We start from the raw sequence: 21,481 nt of genomic DNA, 5'->3' as shown, positions 1-21,481 counted from the left end.
TTTTTGAATATATTTAGTGAATTGGCCTCAACAACTTTCTGTGGTAGAGAATTCCACAGGTTCACCACTCTCTGGGTGAAGAAGTTCCTCCGCATCTCGGTCCTAAATGGCTTACCCCTTATCCTTAGACTGTGACCCCTGGTTCTGGACTTCCCCAACATTGGGAACATTCTTCCTGCATCTAACCTGTCTAACCCCGTCAGAATTTTATATGTTTCTATGAGGTCCCCTCTCATTCTTCTGAACTCCAGTGAATACAAGCCCAGTTGATCCAGTCTTTCTTGATAGGTCAGTCCCGCCATCCCGGGAATCAGTCTGGTGAACCTTCGCTGCACTCCCTCAATAGCAAGAATGTCCTTCCTCAGGTTAGGAGACCAAAACTGTACACAATACTCCAGGTGTGGCCTCACCAATGCCCTGTACAACTGTAGCAACACCTCCCTGCCCCTGTACTCAAATCCCCTTGCTATGAAGGCCAACATGCCATTTGCTTTCTTAACCGCCTGCTGCACCTGCATGCCAACCTTCAATGACTGATGTACCATGACACCCAGGTCTCTTTGCACCTCCCCTTTTCCTAATCTGTCACCATTCAGATAATAGTCTGTCTCTCTGTTTTTACCACCAAAGTGGATAACCTCACATTTATCCACATTATACTTCATCTGCCATGCATTTGCCCATTCACCTAACCTATCCAAGTCGCTCTGCAGCCTCACAGCATCCTCCTCGCAGCTCACACTGCCACCCAACTTAGTGTCATCCGCAAACTTGGAGATACTACACTCAATCCCCTCATCTAAATCATTAATGTACAGTGTAAACAGCTGGGGCCCCAGCACAGAACCCTGCGGTACCCCACTAGTCACTGCCTGCCATTCTGAAAAGTACCCATTTACTCCTACTCTTTGCTTCCTGTCTGACAACCAGTTCTCAATCCATGTCAGTACACTACCCCCAATCCCATGTGCTCTAACTTTGCACATCAATCTCTTGTGTGGGACCTTGTCGAACGCCTTCTGAAAGTCCAAATATACCACATCAACTGGTTCTCCCTTATCCACTCTACTGGAAACATCCTCAAAAAATTCCAGAAGATTTGTCAAGCATGATTTCCCTTTCACAAATCCATGCTGACTTGGACCTATCATGTCACCTCTTTCCAAATGCACTGCTATGACATCCTTAATAATTGATTCCATCATTTTACCCACTACCGATGTCAGGCTGACCGGTCTATAATTCCCTGTTTTCTCTCTCCCTCCTTTTTTAAAAAGTGGGGTTACATTGGCTACCCTCCACTCCATAGGAACTGATCCAGAGTCAATGGAATGTTGGAAAATGACTGTCAACGCATCCACTATTTCCAAGGCCACCTCCTTAAGTACTCTGGGATGCAGTCCATCAGGCCCTGGGGATTTATCGGCCTTCAATCCCATCAATTTCCCCAACACAATTTCCCGGCTAATAAGGATTTCCCTCAGTTCCTCCTCCTTACTAGACCCCCCGACCCCTTTTATAACCGGAAGGTTGTTCGTGTCCTCCTTCGTGAATACCGAACCAAAGTACTTGTTCAATTGGTCCGCCATTTCTTTGTTCCCCGTTATGACTTCCCCTGATTCTGACTGCAGGGGACCTACGTTTGTCTTTACTAATCTTTTTCTCTTTACATATCTATAGAAACTTTTGCAATCCGTCTTAATGTTCCCTGCAAGCTTCTTCTCATACTCCATTTTCCCTGCCCTAATCAAACCCTTTGTCCTCCTCTGCTGAGTTCTAAATTTCTCCCAGTCCCCAGGTTCGCTGCTATTTCTGGCCAATTTGTATGCCACTTCCTTGGCTTTAATACTATCCCTGATTTCCCTTGATAGCCACGGTTGAGCCACCTTCCCTTTTTTATTTCTATGCCAGACAGGAATGTACAATTGTTGTAGTTCATCCATGCGGTCTCTAAATGTCTGCCATTGCCCATCCACAGTCAACCCCTTAAGTATCATTCGCCAATCCATCTCAGCCAATTCACGCCTCATACCTTCAAAGTTAGCCTTCTTTAAGTTCTGGACCATGGTCTCTGAATTAACTGTTTCATTCTCCATCCTAATGCAGAATTCCACCATATTATGGTCACTCTTCCCCAAGGGGCCTCGCACAACGAGATTGCTAATTAATCCTTTCTCATTACATAACACCCAGTCTAAGATGGCCTCCCCCCTAGTTGGTTCCTCGACATATTGGTCTAAAAAACCATCCCTTATGCACTCCAGAAAATCCTCCTCCACCGTATTGCTTCCAGTTTGGTTAGCCCAATCTATGTGCATATTAAAGTCACCCATTATAACTGCTGCACCTTTATTGCACGCACCCCTAATTTCCTGTTTGATGCCCTCCCCAACATCACTACTACTGTTTGGAGGTCTGTACACAACTCCCACTAACGTTTTTTGCCCTTTGGTGTTCTGCAGCTCTACCCATATAGATTCCACATCATCCAAGCTAATGTCCTTCCTAACTATTGCCTTAATCTCCTCCTTAACCAGCAATGCTACCCCACCTCCTTTTCCTTTTATTCTATCCTTCCTGAATGTTGAATACCCCTGGATGTTGAGTTCCCAGCCCTGCTCATCCTGGAGCCACGTCTCCGTAATCCCAATCACATCATATTTGTTAACATCTATTTGCACAGTTAATTCATCCACCTTATTGCGGATACTCCTTGCATTAAGACACAAAGCCTTTAGGCTTGTTTTTTTAACACCCTCTGTCCTTTTAGAATTTTGCTGTACAATGGCCCTTTTTGTTCTTTGCCTTGGGTTTCTCTGCCCTCCACTTTTCCTCATCTCCTTTCTGTCTTTTGTTTTTGCCTCCTTTTTGTTTCCCTCTATCTCCCTGCATTGGTTCCCATCCCCCTGCCATATTAGTTTAACCCCTCCCCAACAGCACTAGCTGTTTTATGTTCTTTCATAATTTCATTTCATAGTTCCTCTTTACCTTCCTAATTGTGTTTTTTTACTTCTCTCCTCGGGAGCGAAATTGGGCTCCTTTGTGCATCCCATTATTGCCTCCGGGGGCGGGGGAGGGGGTGATAACGGGGCATAAATGGCTTAGTGACCATGTGCAGTGAGATCAGCAACTCCCGCAACATATGGCGGGAGTTTTGCGGCGACGGTACGGCATTACGTCCCTATCTCCTGCGCCCGGAGTTTGTGACGTCATTGCCGAGCTTAGCTCCCCGAATGCTAAACTCCCTCTCGGCCCCTGCTTGTGCTCCTGCCGTTAACAAGGACAGGTGGAGGAGACGGCTTTCAGTCGGTTGGAGGTGTGCTTTTAAAGGTGTCAATATCCGATTTAGTTTTAGTCAGCCAACAATACTGCCTTGTTATTTTCACAGAGGCAAACAGGCTTTTTGACAGATTTGAACAATTTGAAGTTGAAGGGGTTTTCTGGCTCATAAAGATTCCTGAGTTTCATTGGGCCCAACTTTTCCCAGGAGTTTTTTTTGGAGCAACTTGATTTTTCTGGAGTATCTTAAAAATCCCCATTCTGCACATTTAATTTGCGCCATTGTAAGTGAGTTAATTAGGATTTATTTTAGTTTTTTTTTCAAAAGGGAGCGTTACCAGCCGCCTACACCTGTTTTGGCCACTTAAGCCACTTTGGACAGCTAATAGTTGCTTCAAACTTACTTAGGCCAGCGTATGTAGCCACTTGTGGCTGCACAGAAAACCCTTGCAGAGAGTTAAGAAATCAGCACAGGTAGGTACTTAATGACTTGACTAAAGAATGTGGATAGGATCAAACAACTATACAGGACTGACAAACTTCGCAAAGTTAATTTACTATACAACTGAAGCATTCATGGAAGCTTAAACTACAAAAATAAAAGTAAAGAGACAAAACATATTTGCATAACTTTTTCAAAATATCCAAATAAAAAATAGAAGTACCTCCTGCTCGTAGGAAAGTATTTTCATAAACAGGGTTAAGGAAAGTCTTCAGTAAGCTCATTAAAATTACTGGCTACACAGTTATCACACCCTCCCCCAGCCCCCCCATCAAAACTCTCCTCTCTCCTCCCCCCGGATCAAAACTCTCCTCCTTCCCCCCCGGCCCCCCCCCCCCCCACCAACCATCAAAACTCACCTCTCTTCTCCCCCCACCATCAAAACTCTCCTCACTCCTTCCTCCCGGATCAAAACTCTCCTTTCCCCCCCGCCGCCGATCAAAACTCTCCCACCCCCCCGATCAAAAGTCTCCCCGCACCAACCTGTTTCTTGTAGCCCTCATCGCGGGAAGGCAGCGGCTGGCCTGTGCGGCAGGCCACTCGGCCCGCGATAGGGGCAGGACACGTTGGGTCCCACGCTGCAGGCACGCATCATCACCATCACGGGAGGAGCTACTGCGCATGCGCGAACGCTCTACTGTGCATGCGGACAGCTGCCGGCACTCTTTTAGGTGCAGGGCCCTAGCTCCCCACCCCCCCCCCCCCCCCCAATAGACTCACCAAGCCGCGCCAAGCCCTGGGAGAGTCAGCAGAGGGGCCAGAATTCCGGGACATCTTTTTGGCGCCATTTGGATTGTAGGAAGTCAGCGTATCTCATGGGAGAGCCAAATTTGGGCCCATTGAGGGGAGATTTGGATCCTTTCATGGGACTGTGGCTAGCACTGGACCTCACCCTCCAGCGTTAACATCGGAGGCAACTGAGGCACAGGGAAAGAGTCCAAGATGTGGTCAGAGGTAGGAGGGCCAACAGGGCTCAACAGGAGGTCTTACCCTCCCAGGGTATTCCGGCAGCTGTTCTCCTACATCAATTTCACTGAGGAATAGTGTGCTTGAAGGCTGTGCTTCAGCAAGTATGTGGTCACAGAGCTCTGCCACCTTCTGCATCCACACCTCGAGCCTCAGATCAGAAGCAGTACGGCTCAATTTCTATGAAAGTAAATCCTTTCAGTGTGCAGCAGGCAACATCTGTAACATCTCCTAGTTTGCCATTGATTGCACCATCCGCCAGGTCACAGATGCTCTGTACAGATGGAGGAAGGACTACATTTCCTTCCCCGTGACCAGAGAGAAGCAGCACAAGCATGCATATGGCTTTGCGAGGATAGCTGACTTCCCAATGGTGCAGGGCGCCATTGACTGCACCCACATCGCTTTGCGGGCACCGCATAACAATCCTGAGGTATTCTTTAACCGCAAAGGCTAACACACATTTAATGTGCAGTTGGCGTGTGACCACACAAGCCGAATCCTCACCGTCAATGCCCGCTATCCTGGTAGCAGCCACAGTCCTGTCATCCTGCACCAGACCAGTGTACCAGCTCTCTTCCAGCCATCACATCAAGCTCGCGGCTGGCTGGTCAGAGACAAGGGCTATCCGCTCTCCACCTGGCTCATGACTCCACTCCACAACCCCAACACTCGTGTGCAGCACTCATATAATGAGAGCCATGCTGCCACCAGGAACATCATTGAACAGACGATTGGAGTGCTAAAGCAACGGTTCCGCTGCCTTGACCGCTCGGGAGGAGCCCTCCAATGCTTGGCTGAGTGGGTGTCCCTTTTCATCATCATCTGCTGCATGCTGCACAACTTGGCCATCATGAGGCCGCAACCATTGTCATCAGGCATAGCTCCATCATCTCAGAAGGACGAGGTCGAACAATCTCAGTGGCAGTCACGGTCACCATGGGGACTTTGCTGAAAACACTTGCAACCTCTCGAAAGCTATAACTGTGATGACATTGCCCTCAGCAGTCACATCTGCCTTTGGAAAGTAACCAGGTTGGAATTATTTATTGTGCATTCCATGCTGTGCAATAATGATTTCCATCAGTGGTCACTGAACTTCCCTCTCCGGTTCAGAGACGTAGTTCCCAAGCTGCATGATTCCCGTGGCCATCCAGTGAAATTGGAACGGTAGGATTAAAAAGATGCTTAAGGGTCTGACAATTACCTAATAATGAGTAAAATAGCTTGTCCGCCTCTGCCGTTCGGGTTGTGGCCGCAATGGCAAACGCGCCCGAGTGAAAGGCGTGTGGAGGCGGGATGACGGTGGGTTCCCGACCTGCTCCGAGTTATTTCAACTTTCACTCCTGACCCGCTTCCAATCCCATCCGCATGGATGCCAGAAAATTCCGGCCTAGTTTCTGCCAGGCAGGGGGAATTAAAATTGGGGTCTCTGTCTCCTATCACCCAAACAATTTCCAATCCAAGTCAAAATGTTACTTACAATTAAACACCCATTCATTTTTGATAATAATCGCTTCTCTGCAACCTTATTAAATGTCTTTTGGAAGTCCATATGGGTAACATCTGTAACCACTCCCTTAGCTACCTTATTAGTGATTTCCTCAATAAATTCAACTAGATTAGTCAGACATGACTTACCGTTAACAAATCTATGCTGGCTCTCTTTGATTAGCTCATATTTGTTCAAGTGCTGTTAAATCTCTTAATTTCCAATGAAATACGAACTCCGATGGTAGTTTTAACTTCTTTATTTTTGGCAGAGAGCAACAAGCTGCTGGCTGATTGCCAGTTCCTTTGTCTTACTGGGACCACATGGTCAAAATGGCTGAATTTATACCGGGTTCAATTTACAGAAAAGAACTCGCCTTCTTTGACCTTATTGGCTCAATTAATAGTTTTTTAACCTTTTAATTGGGTCGCTACCCAAGGTCCTAAAATGTCAAGTTGATTGATAAGTTAATGCAACATGCTGAGCAGCACGTAGTAGCTTTGACTTGGGGGTCTGTGAATTTTCAAAGCCTGTCTAAATGAGCCTGTTTGAATACTCTATCAATCCCCCCTTTGATTCTTTCACAAATTGAATCATAAAACTTCAGGTATCACTGGTTAAACATTCTACAAAATAATTTCATACATGTTAATAGAGTTTCCTTCTAAAATTTGATGATGTGTTTCGCCACATGTCCGGACTAGTAGCTTCCACACAAATTTACACCAACCCAAGTTCCATCGTGGCCACAATGGAAGTCTGGTTTTAGTAGGTTAATTAACCTTATTCCAATTTAATCCAAATCAATATCTTAATTCAACCAGTAAACAACCTTTCCTTAAGCATAACATACCCCTGTGCCACGTACAGACGGTCTGCTGGGACCTGCAAGGTGTCTCACCTGCGGGACAGCAGCTACAGCCACCTGGTCGCAACAACATTTAATCAACATAAACAAACAATATAAAAGTAAAATAATTACAACAAATAGAATTAAACCTTCCACCAATGAAGTTCCTATTGAACCTAGCCATTCAGTGGCTCCGCTCCACAAAGTGAATGATGGGGGTTGCTTAAGTTTTTCTACCTCCTTTTGGATATGCTCCGCTTAGTAATTTCTTCGGAGCTATCTGGGATATATGTGCAACACTCAGTTCTGAGTAGGGCGCAAGTACCTCCCTTTTCAGCCAGGATGGAATCAAGGGCCAGTCTATTCTGTCGGGCTACTGTACGGACTGCTACCATTTCTGCATTGATTTTAACTCTGAGGTATCATTGGCTACTCGTTCCACAACAGATGCCATGTTAATGGATTCCCTTGCCAGTTTGGCGGTCCCATACCCGGGGATCAGAATGGCAAAGAAACTCTCTGTTTCTGTGATAGCTCTCTTAGGTTGGTGTAAATGTTCCATCAGTGACTTTACATGATACATATAAGCCACAATGTAGGCTAAATAGCAGGATCCCATCCAATTCTGGGGCAGCCAAGGGTAGGCCTTGTGGCCACACACCCAATAGGTGCCATTATATGCAATGAATGTTAGCTGTTTCTTTGTCAGCAACACTCCGGGGCCTGTCCAGGCTTTTCCATCTGTTTTATTCAGAATCCCCGTTACGTTAAGAATTCCCACATCGGCCCAGTTTGGACGGTTCCGTGGCTTGATTATATTATAATTCCAGGAGCAGTTACTATACCCCATATTTGGCCTCCTTTGATGTTTCTAATCAGACAGACCGATTCCCCCGGTCTTCCTATTCCCGTTGTATTAGTGATAACAAAAAATGGGGGCCGTTTGGAATTATTGTAGCACGCTTGGTATCCCCCATCAAAGGTAGTCAGATTGTAACCTGCTGACTTCCATTTACGTGCCCAGTTTTCCGTATCCTGAAACGCATTGCCTGTTTTATTTTGATTAATTATCCACTCAGCCATTTCCGAGATATTCAAGGGAACTGGCCTCAAGGGAATCCCTCCCTTTGAGTGAATAGGAATATGCGCACACATCCAACAACTAGAAATGTTACTTTGTTTGGCATAAATGTATGACATATATAAAAAGGTATTTACATGTAATTCCCTTGCTACCCTACTATTTCCCTTTGGTGTAGAGGGTCGGCTAGTAAGAAGTAGGCCTAGAATGCCTAGATTACCTACAATCAATAATACAGTAAATATATACATTTTCGCAAAAAGTAATTGTCCTTATTAGATTTCAGCTTCAGTTACGGGTGCTCGTTTAACGTGTGAAGCGTGGATCCAGGCTTTCTTTCCTTGGACTTTAACAGCTGCCTGAGTGGTCAATAACACTTAATAAGGTCCCTCCCACTTGGCACCCAAAGGTTCTTTATGCAACTTTTTCACATACACCCAGACTCCCGGGATGATGTCATGTCCTCCTTCGGGTGGATTACCCCAAGCTGCCGATACCTGTCGGGAAACAGAACTAATAGCATTGGTTAAGTTCTGACAGTATGATAACAAAGTGTCACTCATTAAGTGAACATCAGCTTTCCATAAATCGATAGTTCCTGGCAGCGACATGGGTCTTCCTGTTATAATTTCAAATGGGCTTAGACCTGTAGTTCTGTTCGGGGTTGCCCTAATGCTACATAGCACTATTGGTAGTGCCTGGGGCCATGGTGTTCCTTCTTGGTGATATTTGGCAAGCCGCTGTTTCAGAGTTCGATTCATTTGTTCTACTTGTCCTGATGATTGTGGATGATAAGGACAGTGTAAATCCCACGTAATGTTCAGTAACCTACAGACTTCTTGGCAGACAGCACCTGTGAAGTGTGTTCCCTGATCTGAGTCAATGCTACTCGGGACTCCCCATCGGGGAATGTAATCCTTACACAAGACCTTTGCAGTGTGATTGGCTGTGGCTCTTTTAGTTGGGACAGCTTCTACCCATCTAGAGAATCTGTCGACCATGACAAGAATGTTAGTGTATCCTTGGCATGAAGGAAGAGATATATAATCAACCTGCAGATGCTGGAATGGTCCGACAGGGGCAGGGGGCCTCAGTTGGGGCATTACCGTGATGGGTCCAGAATTATTTTTCTGGCAGACCACACAGCGGTCTGTTACCAGCTGGGCATGTTTTTTAAATCCCCTACCCCACCAGCTTTTCTGGAACCGTGCCGTCATCTGTTGTGAGGCCGAGTGGATCTGTTGGGCTAAAAAAGGCATAAGCGCTTGTGGCGCGACTGGCTTGTCGGCAACTCTTTGCCTCCAGACACCATCTTCGCATAGCTTAATTCCTGCCTCAATCCATGTCTATTTTTCCTCTCGAGAGCACTCGCCTTGCATTGTTTGAAGGTCTCGTGTCAGAGTCCTGAGTGCTTTCAATCTGCACATCTGTGTTGGTTCTTCTAGAGGAACACCCTGTGAGGCGGCATCTTTAGCTGCCTGGTCGGCTCGGGCATTTCCCTGAGCTTCTGTGGTATTTTCCTTGGTATGGGCCTTATACTTCAGGATGGACACTTCCTGAGGTAATTGTATGGCCTCCAGTAAGTCTCGGACTTCTTTTCCATTTCGGATAGGTGTACCAGCAGCAGTGAGGAATCCTCTTTTCCGCCATAACAGACCAAAGTCGTGAGCGACTCCAAAAGCATAACGCGAATCTGTATAGACATTAGCTGTCTGTCCTTCTGCTATTCGACATGCTTCTGACAAGGCCTGTAACTCGGCCTGTTGTGCTGACGTTCCTGAGGGTAAACATCCTTTTGCCACTACCTCATAAGGTTGTAACTGTCCATCCTGCTTTTCTGGTATCATTGTCAACAAAGGAGGAACCATCTGTAAACAGGATGAGGTCTGGGTTGTGCAGAGGCTCCTCTGCTGCTAAGGCTGCTTCTTCCGTTTCTTTTAAAATCTCCACGCAGTCATGCTCTTCACATTCTCCCCTCTCTTGCTCCCTCGATTCTGACATCGGGAGCATAGTTGCGGGATTAACCGGGCTGGCCCGGACGATATGGAGATTAGGAGTTTCCAAAACTGCTGTCCAGCGGGTCCATCTTGCTGCCGTCACCTGAGACATTCTATTCATAGACAGCAAAGCGTGTACGGTGTGGGAACACTTGACAATCAGCTTTTGGTCGAGGACTAGACCCGCAGTGATCATTACCGCTCGACATGTAGCTTCCATGGCCCTTAGGCAACTTCCCCATCCGAGGGCTACCGCATCCAGTTTTGCCGAATAATAGCCAATAGGTCTTTGCCAATCCCCATGTTCTTGTGTCAGTATAGCTGTCATATATCCTTCTTTCTCATGAACAAACAGGGTAAATGGCTTTCCACTGTCGGGGATTCCCAGAGCCGGTGCCGAACACAAAGCCTTTTACAAACTCAGGAAGGCCTCTTGCTGTTCTTTAGTGAGGGTGATGGCTTCTTTAGAGGCACGTTTCCCCTTTAAAATATCATTCAATGGCTGAGCAAGCTGTGTGAAGGAGTCAATCCAATTTCTGTTAAAGTTACACAACCCCAAAAAAGACCTTAGTTCCTGAATAGTGGTGGGTTTTTTAGCAGCCCGAATGGCTGCAGTTCTATCCTGGGTAAGTTCTCTCTTTCCTTGTGAAATCTTTTGTCCCAGGTATACAACCTCTTCTTGGGATATTTGTGCTTTGTCGATGCTGGCTTTATGTCCTTTCAGCCGAAGGTGATCCAGCAAAGCTCGTAAATCTTGTTCATGCTGTTCTTCCGTGTTTGAAGCTAGCAGGATATCGTCTACATATTGGATGACTGTGGATGACAGGGGAGGTAATTCTCACAAATGGCTTTGTAAAGCCATGTGGAATACCGTAGGGCTGTTGTGGAAACCCTGCGGTAACCGGGTCCAAGTATACTATTGTCCTTGGACCATGAAAGCAAACCACTGTCGAACCTCCGGTGCCAGAGGCACCGACCAAAATCCGTTGGCCATATCTATAACCGAGAAATATTTATGTTCCGGTTTGAGGGCATTAAAAATGGTGGAGGGATCTGCGACCAAAGGAGCTTTTTGATCAATACACTGGTTAGCTTTCCTATAATCGACAGTCAAACGGCAAGTCTCATTAGATTTCTGTACCGGCCAAACGGGGCTATTGGAGGAGCTATGCGTTTTAATAAGAACCCCTTGTTTCTCCAATTGCTGAATAACCGGTAAGATTCCCGCGATGGCAGTTGGACTGATGGGATACTGTTTAGTACTTGGAGGCTTGGTCCCTGTAAATGACGCAGGCTCCATCTGGAGTAGGCCACAATCGTTCCTATCTTTAGCCCATATCGGGTGTCCCTTCAATTCTTCTTTCTTCAAAGTTCTAATTGACCATGTCACCCGACCATCCTCAAAATGCAACGATGAATCTACTTGGATTAGAACGTCCATTCCCAAAAGGGGTTGATCTACTGGGCCTATCCAGACCGGTGTGGTTAGTTCATGTGGACCCAGCCCTATAAGTACCGATGTTGTCCTTTTAATTTCCATTTTATGGCCCCCAACTCCATAGGCTGTACGTGCCCTACCATCCAACGGCAAAAAGTCTCCATATTTTAGGGGTAAGCATGTTAATTCCGCCCCTGTGTCTAAAAGACAGTCCACATCCTTATCGCCCACCCTCACAGTTATATATAGCCCATCTCCCCTTTGTTGTATTAGTGCGAGGAGGGGGGCCAGGGTGGGCTCTAATTGTTTTTTGCTATCCGAAGTAACTCCTTCTGTTGTTGTATTGTCAGTCGCTTAAATGCTTCTATGAGGTCGTTATCTTGTGACAAGCCTGGCTTGCTGGCTGAATTGTATCCCTGGCTGCGTCCTCTTCCCCAGCCACGACCTTTCTGTTTTGCCCTGCACGTCTTGGCCCAGTGACCTTCTTTCCCACAATAATGACATTTTCCGGGTAATTTTCCAAATAGCTGTTTATCGGAATCCTGGGATTTCCATCCCATAGCCTGTACAGCTCGGACTTTAGCTCCCATATCCCGATCTAATTGGTTACATCGATCCACCAATGCTGCAAAGGTAGTTCCTCTACCTTCCCAGTCCGGTAACACCAGCTTAAGCATTTTGGACAGTTCTGGCTTTAGACCTGCCACGAAAGCTGCTTTCAGGGGTCCAAACACTTGTTCATCCATTTCCTCATCCGTATTATTCATACCCGAATGTTCTAGCCACGTGCATCTAAACCGCTCGTCATACTCCAGGACCTCCTCTGTTCCTTTCTGTTGGCAGGCTGCAATTTTTCCCCAGTCTGTCTTAGCTGCACTGAAGGCTTGCAGCCAGTGTTTAATTGCCTCCCATCCTGCGTCTAATTCTTGCTCATCCTGCCCCAAAGTTTCATCTACCTTGTCGTGCAATTTTCTTCCGTGTTTTTGGCACCATAATGGACAAAATTTGCACTCCGTCCCAGAGATGAAGTTGATATATATTTCTTAAGCGGTCCAATTGGTCCCACGTTTTTACTCCCCCTTTCTTTGGATTGGGCAATTCCTTGGACCATTTATCAATTTTCTCTGGGTCTGCCGGAGCATGAACTAAGTATTCTTCGTACACCCTTCTCTTTGTTTTTTTGGTTCCGCCCTCATCCGCAGTCTCTTCTGATTTGACTACAACTCGTCTCTTTTTAAACGGGGCAAAGCGCATCCCTAATTCTTCATCATCCTCCGACACTGTATTGTCGGAGGATTCAGAATCTGTATCTATTCCTCGGTCGTGTCTTCGGGTTTGCGCTTTTATCCAAACATGGGTACCCTGGGAATTGATCAATACATTTTCCTTTTCCTATTACTGTCTCTTGACCTAATGATTTTTTCCATTCTTTACTTTCACCTTCAAGATCTTTAACTTCCGCTTCCAGCTTTTCAAGTTCAAGCTTTTTCTGTCGCAGCTGCGCACAAACTGCTTGCAATTGATCCTTTGTACTGGTCAGTTCTTGATCATGTTGGGAACGCATTATAATTTAATTCCAGTTTTGGATCTTTCCCATAACTGCTAGGGACCATCTAGTTCGCTCTTTATTTTTCATACGGGTCGTTTTTCCCCAGACCCTTTTAATCTCGTCCAAGGACCATTGTCCTTTGGAGGTTCCGTAATTTTGTTCGATCTTAATACAGGTTTTAGATAAGTTGAATTGTATTCTTTATTCTTTCAACTGTTGGAGGATTTCATCTATCGAACCCTCAGGTGGTGCTTGCCCACCTTTAACAGTTGTAGGCAATTCTTTGCTCTTATCGCCTGCTGCCATTATTTCTTTACTGGGGTCTCGAGTCGTAGGCTTTCCAGCTGATCAATAGGTCGGTGATTAATTAACTAACACACTGCCGAAGTTTAGACTTCTATGGGACCTCAAGCCGACTACCAACCAGAGGGTTCGCAAACCGGAGGCTTTCAGAATCACGTAGAAGGAGAGTTGAATTTAGACTTTTGACCAAGGACTTTTAAAAAGAGGTGTCCTTACCTCAATATATAGGTCCAACGTTCAAAATTCAATTCCTTTCCTCAGCGATCCTGTTCGTGACGCCAAAATTGTTAGATCTCTTAATTTCCAATGAAATACGAACTCCGATGGTAGTTTTAACTTCTTTATTTTTGGCAGAGAGCAACAAGCTGCTGGCTGATTGCCAGTTCCTTTGTCTTACTGGGACCACATTGTCAAAATGGCTGTATTTATACCGGGTTCAATTTACAGAAAAGAACTCGCCTTCTTTGACCTTATTGGCTCAATTAATAGTCTTTTAACCTTTTAATTGGCTCGCTACCCAAGGTCCTAAAATGTCAAGTTGATTGATGAGTTAATGCAACATGCTGAGCAGCATGTAGTAGCTTTGACTTGGGGGTCTGTGAATTTTCAAAGCCTGTCTAAATGAGCCTGTTTGAATACTCTATCAGGTGCTCAGTCACTCTATCCCGAATGACAGATTGTAATAGTTTCTCCACAACTGAAGTTGAACTGACAGGCCTGTAGTTACCTGATTTCTCTTTCTCACCCTTCTTAATAATGTAACATTAGCACATTCTAATCTAATGGAACAATTCCCGAATATCTGATTTTATTCAATTGTGAAAATGAATTGAACCAAGAAACTGAGTGGAAACAGGTGAGTATTCATTTAGTGCTGTTATCTTGATCGCCAATTCCCAGTAAGTACCAGAAATTAAGGCTTGGACTTTCCTTTGATAGCCTGCCTAAAATTGAGTGGGATGGCAGCAGAACAATGGGAAAATCTGGCAGCAAGGCCCATTGTTGGCTCCCTACTACAACCTTAATTCCTCTCCTGCCAGGATCACCACTGGCTGCTCCTTCCTTACTGCATGCAAATGCTGCCGGTGAGACAGGTTTCTGACCTATTTCTCTTATCTATCCCTAATGGTGCTGCTTCCGGAGACCAGTAGGAAAAATAAGGCAGTGGGCTCCAAAGTTGCAAGTTGGACAAAGAAGGCCCAGCAGAGACTTCCTTTTTGCTGATGCCTACAGAAACTTTAGCTAACTTCTTTACATTGCTTTTCTGCACCTTTGAATAGCCTCCTGCTTCTTTTGGTACTGCAGGAGTGGCTTGTATTGTACACCATCGGGATTTTTCTAACTTGCAGAGGCAGGCTCTCTGTGTGTGTTAAGAATGCAACCAGGAGCCTACTCTTTATGTTAAGTGACACCCACCCCAGGTAAATAGCTCGGGTCACAGTGGGATGGCAGGTAGAAGTTCTGCCCCGACCCTGTGGGACAGATTAAGGAAATCCAACCTTAGTTCTTATGTAATATCACCCATCCTAACCCGAGGATATACTAACATATGGGCACTCCTGGCAGCAGTGGGACTTTGCTTAAATAATTTGAAAGAAAAACGCTCCCAAAAGACTGTTTAGAATTTATTTTCATGGACAAGCTGCATGAAATGCTGCTTCGAAGTACTGCATGTATATTTGTTTGGGTTTGTTTCAAAAAATGTTCTAGTTATTTTCTGATAAATTTCATCCAAGTACATTTTATACTTTAATTGGGTTATTATCTGTGTGTGCAGATAATAAAATTCCCATTTTTAAAATTGAAAACAGAAATTTTGTAATTATCATCTGAAACCTTTACAACATGATAAATGGAACAGAACCAGATATAAGTCCACTGTAGTTGTTTAGTATGAATGTTAAAACATTAAACTTGTGGGAAAAAATGTCATGAATGTAAAAAGGGATTAAGCAGCGTAGTTATGTGGGACGTATAACCAACTCCCTAACCTCACACATTGTAAGAAATGGATGAATTTTGAGATTCTCATGGGTCCACATCAGTTGTACATGAACAACCCTAGTTTGAATGGTAAAAGAATAGTCAGCAGTAACAGAATGTTACAGTTTAAATTAAAAGGTACAGAGGCGCAGTATAGTAATTTCTCCCCTAACCTGCACCATCTAAGCTGTCTTAAAATGAACTTAGATCCTGGTGTGTTCGTGGCCTTAAGTGTAGCCCATCAATGCTATTTCTGTGTTTACTACTATAGGCTACCCTCATGGCTACAATGAGGTACCACCAAACACTTTTGCAACCTTGACCTCAGGCCAAGGTCTCTGATCCCTGGGTTTGTAAGGCTTCACACTATCTCAAAAACCTCACAGAATTTCCAAGCACTCCAATAGACCTAACTGTGGTTCTCTTTGACATATAGGTTGCACTTTGGCTTCTAGCTTTCTTTCACGGTTAGTTGCTTCTATCATTGTCCTCAAAATGTAACAGGTGTCCTGACCACTAACCAATCAGAGTTCCTAATGCCTGCCCTCATGGAATCCTCATTTAATATAGACTTTAATGTTCAAGCATCGTATGTTTATAAGCAGGACCTTTGGAAATCTGAGTTTGGAGTTGAGCTACTACTGCTAATAACTGTGTTAAATATTGCCAGTGTTAACCTTTCCTTTAAAAATGCACTGCACTTACCCTTCTTACGTGTGCTTGTGACTTGCCCTGTGATCCTCTAAATCACTACCATAATGTTCTGATGATTGTCAGCTGGTACTTGGCTTAGCTGGTGGTGGTTCAGAGTTCTGGACTGCAACAGCAGTCAGCTGGAGTCAACTTCATCATAGATGCCTTTCTGCAATTCTACAAAAATAAAGGCCTAGAAATTGGATATAGCCACAAAACAGGCAATGTTAAGGCCAAACGATGCTCAGCTGTGCCACCTGACAATGGTCGAGGTAACACGGAAAATTCGTGCTCACGCCTCATCATCATCAAAGGCAGTCCGACAAAGCGAGGATGACTTGCTTCCACGCCAAAAAGGGATGAGTTCACTGGTGTTTCAATGGCGGACCTAATATTCCAGATCCCGAACTACATCGTTAAAGTGGAAGATGCCTGTGCTTGGATTTTTTAACGTGTGGTGGCCGTTGCACACCAGCCACCACACGGGCTTGACAGAGCTAGGTCTTGGTTCAGTGGCAATGATTACCCAAGACTAACTGGAAACCAGCTCTGCTGCACAGACTGAGCACGCACACATATCGCAGTGTGCTGCCCCTGGGCCCTCGCCTCTCCTGGCCCCAGATTCACGCCTCTCCTGGGCCCCGGTCACTTCCCTCTATGGACTCTTGCCACTCCTTCACCCCTCCTCCTGTGCCTGCCCGCACTGCAATCAGTGATCTGGCTTTCTAGCCGTCGCCCTCCTGCAGCAGCACGCGCTGCTCCCTGCAGTGGTATGCCGCCGCACGCTGCTCCCTCCAATGGCCCCGGCCCTGCTGATGATCTTGCCTCATTAACATGGTCATAGTCATGATTTCAGCATTAAAACTGCTACTCATTGGATTAATGTTCAACAGATGGACCAATATTTGGAGGGGGAGGAGGAGGAGGTCTGTCATCTTCCCACAGACTGGAAGGAAGCCCTCTGCACACACTTTCCAAAAAATGTGGCAGGAAATAGCCGCCCAGTGACGGCCAGCACTGTGGTGCCATGGTGACTATCCAGTGCCGAAAGAACTTAATAGGAGCAGGAGTAAGCCATTTGGCCCCTCGAGCCTGCTCTACCATTCAATAAGATAATGGCTGATCTTCTACTTCAACTCCACTTGCCTGCACTATCCCTTGATTCCATTAATATCCAAAAATCTATGAATCTCTGTCTTGACAACAGCCTCCACAGTCCGCTGGCGTAGAGATTTCTAAAGATTCACCACCCTCTGAGTGAAGAAATTTCTCTTCATCTCAGTCCTAAATGGCTGACCCCTTATTCTGAGACTGTGACCCCTAGTTCTGGACTACCCAACCAGGGGAAACATTCTCCCTGCCTCTACCCTGTCAAGGCCTGTAAGAATTTTGTATGTTTCAATGAGATCACCTCTCATTTTTCTAAACTCTAGAGAATAGAGACCTAGGGCTAGAACCTCCACTTTTGTGCTTATCGCCCAAAAATGGAATTTTATTTCCGGCGTGGGCATTAAAAAAGGGCTTTCAGATCACCGGCTTCTCGCCCATTCTCAAAACACCTAGTTTACATTTTTGAAAATGGGCGTTACTGCGAGCAATATGAAATGGGCGGTGTTAGCGCGAATGTTCTCTGGAAGAATCACTTGTCACTCTGGGTTGGTTCCATACATCAAAATGGTTATTTACGCCAGCGGGGAGATGAAGCCACTGGTTCATCCAGGCACTTCTCTCCACTGAACAAAGGATTTCATGGATATTTATATGTTTTACAGCAGTTTACTACAGTTACATCAGCCCATTTCGGCTGGACATATAGATTCAATTAGGCCAATAGAATTGGTCTCTAAACATCAGATGGCTGCGTGATCGCCTCATGTGTTACTAAGGGTTACTCATGGTCTTGTGACATTGTCCAGGCCCCTCTTATCTTACTGTCCTTGGGTGCTGTCTTTGTGTAGTTTCCTTATCTCAATCCTGTTATAGGAGTACTATTGTTCTATCATTCTACCGGAACATCTTGTCTGGGGCCTGGAAGCCTGTTGATTAAAGACATCTTCTGAGCTCGTCTTTTCTGTGTATTCCTGTGTGAGGAACGACAGTTATCAGTAACTAGGAATTTGGTCAAATCTGCTAGCTGTACTCCCTTAGTGCTTTGCTGAATCACTGGCAGCCATCTTTATATATATCCTGCCACCATTTTACACACACATATTTAATTCTAACATTACATATATATTTAATTCTAACATTATACCACAGGTGCCTTTGCTCTATGAAAACGCTCTTCAACAATCCCTCCTTTCGGTAAAGGGGCTGGTCCTAGCCCCCTGAAACTGACACTAATTTATGTTATTTATATTTTTGCATCACCCGGTACTCCCTGCCTCAACGTGCTGGCCAGTCACATGATTTCAGGTGTCCCAGTTGCTTAGATCAAATTGATATAGTTCGAATCGCCCCTTTCGCCTGTCACACAGACTTCCTTGCTTATCTGAGTTTTGGTGCTAAACCCCCATTGCTGTGCATAGTATCTGCAGAACTGGCAAGCCATGACACCCCATGTTAATGCTAGGACTAGCTGCATTCTGACCAGTATATGTGATATAATTCAAATCCAGGGGCGGATGTTGACATTCATCTCCCATTTCCAAACCCTCCTCCACCAACTCTCATCCTGCAGCTCTGTGTCGGGGTCTTTCTCCAGTATCTCAATCTTTGTCCGTAGTTGGTGGTAGAGTTTGACAGACTGGCCGACTCTGAGTCTTAGTTCCCTTAACACTTCAGCTAAATGGTGGATAGGGGCCTGCTCTGGCTCGTCATAGTCCTGCAGGTGATCATGGAGCTGATCGGTAACGTTAATGATTTTGATACCTCGCCGTCTACCTTGGATAAGGCGGGCTTGCCTTATAGTAACGGGTCGTAGGGGTGTAAAGCAGAAGTTTGGTTGCGGGATCTGGCATTGCAAGCTGTTATACTGATATGAGCATTCCGTGGTGGAGACACAGTATCTCCCTTTGCCTCCATACCCGGCCCGGGCAAAATGTGTGGGGGCAGGCACTATTTCTATAATGCATCCATCGGTTCGATTAAAACCACACTCATCTAATTCTTCCTGTCCCACCGAGTGGGAGCACACCGTGATCTCGCCCCTCTGTTTGCACCCTGTCAGGGAGACGCCGTACAGCGTGTTATCTCTACGGATAGCGGAGACTGCGGTTAAGTAGTAACGGAGGGAGGCATTGTCGCGGACGACCCCGATATTCTCCAGTTGATAAAGGGGAAATGGACCCGTGTGACTATAGGGATCATCAAGACAATCCCCACTCCGGCAGCTTTGCCCATTTGGCAGTTTGGGATCGCTGGGTATACTCTGGTTAGTCCCTTTAGAGTGCAGTTATCCAGTGTCCCCTTCAGCTTGGCTCGCTGAGCCAGATGTGAGCTGTCTATCCAGTCTGGTACCTCCTCCCTTTGGATCTGATTGAGGTTGTGTCATACCTGTCCCACCAGCCACAAACCATAGGCGTGACAGAGTTGCCCTCGTCGGAGCTTTCCGACATCTTCCTTTTCTCTGTCAATTAGGCGATTAATTGTTTTGGCATGTGTCTCGATTATTGAAATTCCATCTAGCTGTATCTCCATGCCTTCCCTTCCTAGGTTGGCTTGGTCTTTCTGATTCTGCTCTGCCCGCGCTAGTAGTTCCCTCATCACCCCTTTAAGTTGTTCCACCTTTTCATATAGTCCTTGTATATCCAGTGAGATTACTATGGAGGTCCCGGTATTAAAGCCGGTTGCAGCATCATTAACTATTCCTCTCTTATTCCTATGCACCTGCTCTTGTCCTCGGAACCTACTGGCGCCCATGGCATCGGCAGCCTGCTGCATTACAACCTTACTTAATACACTATACATATTCCTTGCCTGTTCTGTATGCCTGAAATATTGATCAGAACCGACACAATTTCATGCTTAACATTATGTGTTAAAATAAGTTCTGTCCTTGCTCCAGTCCTTGGCTGCTGGGATACATATTCCGTCAGTTAAATTAAACAAAGCCCCATAGTTCATGTAATTGTGTCTTTCCTACATGTGCTATATTTCTCATAGTCTGTCTGTATTATCCAGTGCTTGCGTGGGCCTTAAGGTTCCCAGTATCATGAGTCTCCAGATTCGAAGTAGCCGCTGCAGTCCCATCTCGGTGAGTGTTTTATCTGCAAATTTTAAACAGATCCTGGTCGTCACCAGGTGTTAGAGTGACCTCGACATGCATGGATAAAAGATGAGTAGACCAGAACCTATGAAATTGGAGGTAAGGGTTAGGTTGGGTATGTGGACTACACTTACCCACCATGGGGTACATTGACTATTGCCATAGGTGATGGTGCTATGGCTGTGCACTGCACTATCCGTCTGGTCCCGTTTTTAAAAATCTCTTCCAGCTTATTTATCTTAGCTTTTAACTCTTGAATTTGTTTTGTTTGAGTATCTATTTCTTTATTTATATCAGGCAAGTATTATTACATAGGCTAGTTCTATTTTATTTTTATTCTGACTATTCCACCATTTCCTCTATCTGTCAGGTGAGTCTTTATTCTATTAAGAAATCCAAATTAATAATGTCCAGTATAAAACAGCTGACAGTGGAAAGGGTTAACTCCTTTACAGGTTTGTAAGAAGGCCTGATGTCATTACGTGACTTCGCATAATCATCCAAAATTTTTTCCAAGTCTTTGTGCCTTCAAAACTTGCTTAGAAATTAGGAATCCGTTAAAACAGCAGAAATCATTAGTAAAGCCGTCATAATAAAAATCTTCTCATCAGCAAAGACAGCATTTTAGATTAAACTACAAGTTTTTCTAAACTTCTAATTCAAGTACTTGCCAAAGATTTTTTTTTAATTGATTTAAAACGTGACCACACATTTTTAATAGCTATTTTGTTTACTGAAATCCAACTTTCACACAAGCTATATACATTCCAACATTTTTTTTTACGGTCCCGTTCATTGGGCAAATCTTATGTTTTATTTCTCTCTCGGCACAAAATCTAAACTTCCGTGCCAGTTCCATTTGCTATAAGAATTTTAAAATTCAGTAAGATTTTCTAATTCCCAGTTTTTTTTCTATGCTGAGTTCGCATAGCTTAGATCTTTTCTCCTCATTATTTTCAAAACCCTCCTGCTTGTTTAGACTGTTCGGGACTTTCCTTGATAAATAACGTCCATTTTGGAAATCTTTTCAAACTGCAGTGAAACTTTCTCGTAATTTAAAATCATTATCAATGGAGAGTGTCTTTTACCTCTTCCAATTTTTTATTTTATTTTCCCAATTAAACCATTATCTTTTTCACAG

The sequence above is a fragment of the Pristiophorus japonicus genome, chromosome 16, assembly GCF_044704955.1.
Source record: "Pristiophorus japonicus isolate sPriJap1 chromosome 16, sPriJap1.hap1, whole genome shotgun sequence".
Lineage (NCBI taxonomy): Eukaryota > Metazoa > Chordata > Chondrichthyes > Pristiophoridae > Pristiophorus > Pristiophorus japonicus.
Note: the sequence above shows the minus strand (reverse complement) of the source record.